Genomic DNA, 6,877 nt, shown 5'->3' on the forward strand with positions numbered 1-6,877 from the left:
AATACATTATTTTGTGTATGTGTTTTTCTCACCATTCTCAGACATGTTACCTATTTGAAAATATGTTTGTGCAGAGCAGAAACTATAAGATTACATTTATAAATTACATAATTTAATGTTTATTAAATGTTATTAATTAAATTATTTAATAAATGTATTTATTATTCTTTCAGATAAACAGTTCCCTTTGTGACCTGCTCTGCATTAAACCGAATGTCACAGATGCTTACCACCCTTAACCAAATAGTTCATGAAAACCAATGAAAACACTATGAGGTAAAAGACAGCCTATAAGAAAAACTATATTGAAAATGTTATACATTATATTAGTTTGTGAAGCTTTAAATTGAACTTACCTAAATGCCACCTCTAAACAAAGCTTTATTTATTATTCATCATATATTCAAGTTCCCCAAAAACTTTTAAACGGGTCATGACATACTCTTTTATATATATATATATATATATATATATATATATATATATATATATATATATATATCTTCAATGAGGTCCATTCATAATGTAAGTTATTTTTTATTTTATTTTTTTGCACCAAACAGCCATATTTTTGTCATATATAATAATTTTCCATCATGTCTCTGGCTGTCTGTCTGAAACGCTCAATTTTGATCTATCTAGCCCTTTAAGACTTCACCTTATATGTCCTCTGTTGTGATTGGCTAACATCATGCAGCCCTTCCAATACAGCCATTTTTGAAACCCAAACTAATTAAATTGGTTACTTATGGTTTTTCATCCAATATTCCAATTGTAACTGCCCCGATATCTTTCAATTCCATCAACAGTTCCTTTGCAATACTTGAATCATCCATGCTGAAATGTTCTGAATATACAAACGTAATACAGTCCATGGTGATGTTGGCTGCTTCAGCCGGCTTTAACAGGCCAAAGCAGAGATGCTAGTCTTCAAATCTCACATGTTCCATGTTTGTATACACACAGGACTGCAGGTGTTTCACATCATGACCCCTTTAAAAAAATATCAAAATGACTGGGATATTTCCCTAGAGGTGACTATATTCTTCCTGAGAATTCTTCCTGAAATGCAAAATACACACCACTACAAAATTCACAGGACGGGAGGTAAGATTTCCTTCCGAAGTACCAGAAGAATTGCCAGGAAGTATAGTTTGTTTTGCCTTAAATTTAGAATTTATCGCAGCTGTTCACAATAAGAAAAGCACAAGTCTTAAAGCTGTATCTTAAAGTATATGTAATTTCTGCGGCACTAGCACCACTGAATGGAATTGCTTTATGAATACGCACCTCGTCTGCAGTTGGTCAAACAGTCAGATAGTCTTGCCTCCAAACTCACGCCATTGGTTAAGAAACGTTGTTGGGGCAGGTCTGCGCTAAGGTGACCAGATTTCTGAACATTTCTTGTTCAGTGGTAAATATGTAATTGAAATTTCACATGTTACTTATCTATTAATAGGGTTACCAGATTCCCACTTGTGGAAAACAGGACAGCCCCCTCCCAGCAAAAATGAAAGTGACGTATCCTTACCTAGGTGCAGATCAATGCGCAGTAGAGGGTGAATCCGTATCTGTAACTGTTGTCACATTGTCCTTTTCGCTGGCAGCAATTTTTCTCAGTGTGCACTTGTCTTTCCAGTTTATCGTAAAAAACAGAGCAGTCCAGTCCAAAATGAAGACGTACGAAAAGCATTGCCTTCATGACTGTTACAATGAGTCAAGATTTATTCAGTGTCCATGATGAGTTCATTAATGAGAACACATGCTCCACAGATGCAGATGTCCCAGGCAGGCATAAAACAAACTCCACAACCTTGGCTAAGACTTCGAAGTTGATGGTCTTGATCTCCAGCTCACGAAAAGCATCTGTCCATTTCTCAGACATGGCTGTCTTGTTCATGTTCCACTCAGTGATGCGACAAGTGACAATATTTTTCGTGCAAGCCCACTCATTAAACAGTGTGGATTTGTCAATCACACAAAGAACGGGGATTCTGGAGTAGAAGTGTTCGAGGCTGCTCTGAATGTCTTCCACTCTGTGATGTCTCTCAGTAGGGCCCACTCAAGTTTTTTTTGTTCTCCAATAAGTGGCTTCAATTTTGGAGGTAATCCACCAATGCTGAATAAAATTTTCTCACTGCATAAAATAAATAATCCGCTTGCATTTCACCAGCTTCAACAAGGGCATCCAACTGCTTTTTAATGTTAGAGGGTATGAATGATTCCTCCAGCCGGGTCTGCAAGACTTTTCTCAGGTCATGAATGTGCACAACAGAATAAGCAAAAAGTCCTTTACTTGTGTGTACCTTGTCAGATACCGAACTTTGCTTCACAAAAAAATCTGTAACACTTAGTGTGGCACATTTTTTCAATTGACATTTTTATTTATTCATAAACATAATGAAAAATCAAAAACAACATATATACAGTGAATCAACATTTAACATTTAACTCCCCAATCACCAACCCCACCTTAATCCCCAACGAACAACCCTGTGGTCACAAATAGATCCACACACACTCACACACAAAAACTCACAAACACACTACGACTTCCATCCCCTTAAAATGTTTTGCCTGTCAACACATAATGCTGGTCAGAACCCAATTTTTTATGTGTTTTTTCTCAAAATGTATGACTGCCCTATTGCCCAAAATACAGTATCTGGGGCAGAGGGAAATTCGAGTGCCCAAAATGTCATACAAAAAACTCTGACCCTTTGACAAGAATTCCTGAATCTTAACACACCCTCAAAAAACATGGGTTGTGTCTCCATCTTCTGATTGGCATCGCCCAGCAGGTAGGTGCACAAGCCTATACAATCTAGAGGGGGTCCAATAGAATCTATGTAAAATCTTAAATTGCATAATGCGAACCCTTGCATCTCAAGGTGCAGACTTTTTTTTTACCAATTTTTTAGAATCCTAGCCCACACTCCCTCCTCCAAAAACAAATTTCAATATTCCTCCCATAATCTCAACAGAGAGTAATACTATGATGCCTCATAACCTTTTCCAAAAGCAGTTATCACCTCTCCCAGAGTATCTTCTGCTTTAGGGGGGTGTGTGCTACTCCCAAAAACAATACAGTGCATGTGCGCAGCTGTAAATACCTATAGATTTGAGATCTGGGAATCCCAAAATGTTGTACCAAATTTTCAAAGGATCTCAACACTCCACTCTCAAATAGGTCACAGAGTGTAGTAACCCTCCTCACAATCCACTCTGATCATCAGAAAGAGGATTTATTAATACGTAATTTAGGGTTCAGCCATATGCTTGAGGCAACAGTTAAATAAATGTCTGGATTAAACACTCTGGACACTTTTGTCCATACCAAATGCAAATGCGAGATAACAGGGTTTAACTTAACTTCTCAGATTAGTTTGATAAAAAGGTTTTGCAATGGCAAAATAGGAGCAATAACTTGTTCATTACAAAACCAGACAGGGGCTCTCTCAGGTGGAAGCAACCAATGAGCAAAATGTCTGAGACCGAATGCATAAAAATAAAACAAAATCTTGGGTAGGCCTAGCCCACCTTTGTCAACTGGCCTATGTAATTTATTAAAATGTAATCTAGGACACTTACCATTCCAAATGAAGGACTTCGCTATGCTATCAAATTGCTTGAAGTAAGAGAGGGGGAAACCTACAAGGAGAGATCACGTAGTAAAATTTTGGAATATATTTAAGTTTAATAACATTAATATTCCCAATCATAGATAAATGTAATGAAGCCCACCTGCCCACCTTGCTCGAAAACCTTTTTATTAAGGGGTAAAAATTAACTTACTAAATCAGATAAATTTGCTGAGAATAAAATTCCCAAATACTTAATGCCCTGAATCAGATTTATCCAGGCTTGTGTCATAGTTGCCGGAAGCTTTCCTTTCTTTAATGATTCCGTAGAAATTTCTAGAAAAAGTGGAGCCATTTCTGTAGCATAAAATCTCAAATATGCAGCAGCAAAACCATCTGGCCCCAGAGCCTTGCCAGTAGGCAAGGCCTTAATTACCTCACCAAGCTCCTTCAAGGTTATCTGAGAATCAAGAGAATGTTTTTGCTGATTTGTCAATTTAAGAAGTTCTAATGGTTCCACAAAGTTTCTAATGTCTTCATCAATTGACGAGGATGTGGAAATATAGAGATCAAGATCAAATTCATTAAAAGCATTATTAATATCAATGGCCGAGGTAAAATGTCTCCACATTTCACCACTCAACATTGTTTAAACCCTTTACAATAAAGATCTGTAAAGTTATTTGTATTTTTTACAAAAATTTAAATAATTTTTCAGAACACTTTATTATACAGTGTTTCTTTTTCTTTTTTTTTTTTTACTGAGTTTATATGATTTCTTTTTCTCTGTATGTGGTAACACCTCTAAACTAACCAAGGCATGATCTGAGACTAAAAGGTTTCCAATTGAACAGTCAACAACAGATGAAATGAGGGACTTATATATATATATATATATCATGAGGGGTGCCAGCGGCATGCAACATCCCTTCAAGATCTATAAAAAAAGACCCGATCATCAGCGTCAGGTGCATAAATATTAGCCGAAATCAACATTTGTCCCTGAATTTCTGCTAAAAAAAATTACTAATTTATCTTTAATCTGTTTGAGACATTTGAATTGCAGATGCTTACTTATCAATGTAATGACTCCCCTGGTCTTACTTGAGCCAGCACGAAAGAAAATATGTCCACCCCATATCTTCCCAAAATGTTCAGCTTCCTGCGGAGAAAAATGCGTTTATTGAAGAAACACTATATCAAATTTCTTCTGTTTAAGAAAATAAATAACCTTCCTTCTTTTTATGGGGTGCCCAAACCCATTCACATTCCACGTGGAGAGAGACATTCCACTCATATTAACATTTGACATTTTGACATATTAGACAAAATAGATTGTGTGTCAAAAACAAAATTATAAACATTAGAACAACAAACCAACCCCAAACTTACCCCAGAACAATAAAAAAAAAAAAACTGAAAAAAGAAAAACATGTGCATAAACCCAGCGCCAACTGGCATCCATCCCTCTAAACTCAAACAGTCCATGTAAGCCTACGAGAGCCCCCACAACACTTTTTCCACTTTGTTGTTTAGGCCGGTGCTTCTATACAAATTTTGTGAGAAAGAATAACACAACAGAAAATAATCTATAAAACAAACTCCAGACAAAATGAGGCATAATTCATAATTTATGTAGATTCATCCACATAACTGTCCTGAAGGTGTGTTCCTCCCCAAATCAAACTCCAGCCTATAGTGGAACCAGCACAAAAAAAGGCTGTTCAGTTTCCTCTGGCAGTCAAATGAATGTTCAGTGACCCGGCTGTTACATGAGTGTAACACATGCCCTAATCACTGTGAAGATTTGCAAGAAATATTCCACAAAACAAACTCCATCCAATAGGAGTCATAAGCACTGTCCCAAAGCAGAGTTATTCCACAAAAAAAACTCCAGCCGCTAAGCGGAACCAACACAAAAAAAAAGAACGGTCAAGTGAAAGTTTAGTGAGTCAGGCCGACTAGGCTGCAGCGAGAGCATCTCACAATAACTTACTTATTCCATTGACTTTATGAAGGTCATTGCTTGCTCCGGCGCCCGGAGCCAAGGTACCAATCGTCAAGGTTGGGGGAAGACGGAAGGTTCCAGTCCAGCCCAACGATCACACCGGCCCGGGAAAGCTTGTTGGCCATCTACTCGTCAGACTGGGCGGGCTGGTCCGAGGGCGGCAGCCTAGTTGAATCTTCAGCATCAGACGCCTGAGTGCTCTCCGATGCAGTGGTGATGTCATAATCCAGACCTGGCTCTAGGAAAGAGGCAAAATGGCCGTGAGGCGAGCCGCCGTTGTCCCGAGTGCGGATGGAAGCAAACAAGCATGCCAGGGGGCGGGTGGTTTGTGGGGCTGTGCCCAGCGAAACAAGCTCGTTGGCATCCACAAATTGCCTTCATCGCCAGCCGGGTTTCCTCAATCCTGTGGGAAGAAGGAGCGACACGGAGGCGGCTGGAGTGGTGTTTGTCTTCAAGAACGAAAGCCACGACCGCAACGTTGCCATGGTCATGTTCTTGCAATAAGAACATGAACTATCCACAAACACCGCCTCAGTGTGATCACGACCCAGGCACACGAGGCAGCGTCTATGACCATCGGATCTGGAGAGATATCTACCACATCCAGGAAATACACAGCGGCAGAAGGGCATCTTTAAAAAGACGCACCAGCGGCAGAGGCTGCACTGCGTGCTGCTGGAATGCGCCGTCAGATCCAACAAAAGCTCTCTTGCAGAGGTGGGTGAAGCAGTCGTGAACACAGCTTGCTGATCACACAACCGCTCGGCTCCGAAGAAAAAATTTGACTGACAGACACACGACCGCTTCCCTATATGCCCATAGGTCTGGGGGCAGGACATGCAAATTCTGTCTGCCAATTTCTCATTGGTCTTTTCTCAAGTTCAAAGGTATGTGAGGCTCCCAAGGAAGACCCCTTGTGTCACTACAATTGACACAACGTCGAGTAAGTGACAGAAGGGGAACCAGGACTGTCCCCAGAAAGCATAATGTTGTGGCATAATGTTGATTTACCACAAAGATTTATTTCGACTCATTCCTCCATTTCTGTAAAAAAAGCTAAAATCTGGGTTCCAGTGAGGCACCTACAATTAAAGTGAATGGGGGCCAATTTTTTAACAATAAAATACTCACTTTTTCAAAAGTATAGCCACAAGACATGGAGGATATGTGTGTAAACATTTGTTATTGTGTAATCACTTACAAACCTTTTTTGTGTAAAGTTACACCAATTTGACGATGTAAGTCAACAAATCTTAAAAACCTAAAATGACTGTAAAAATGACAATTT

This window comes from Xyrauchen texanus, chromosome 14, assembly GCF_025860055.1.
Source record: "Xyrauchen texanus isolate HMW12.3.18 chromosome 14, RBS_HiC_50CHRs, whole genome shotgun sequence".
Lineage (NCBI taxonomy): Eukaryota > Metazoa > Chordata > Actinopteri > Cypriniformes > Catostomidae > Xyrauchen > Xyrauchen texanus.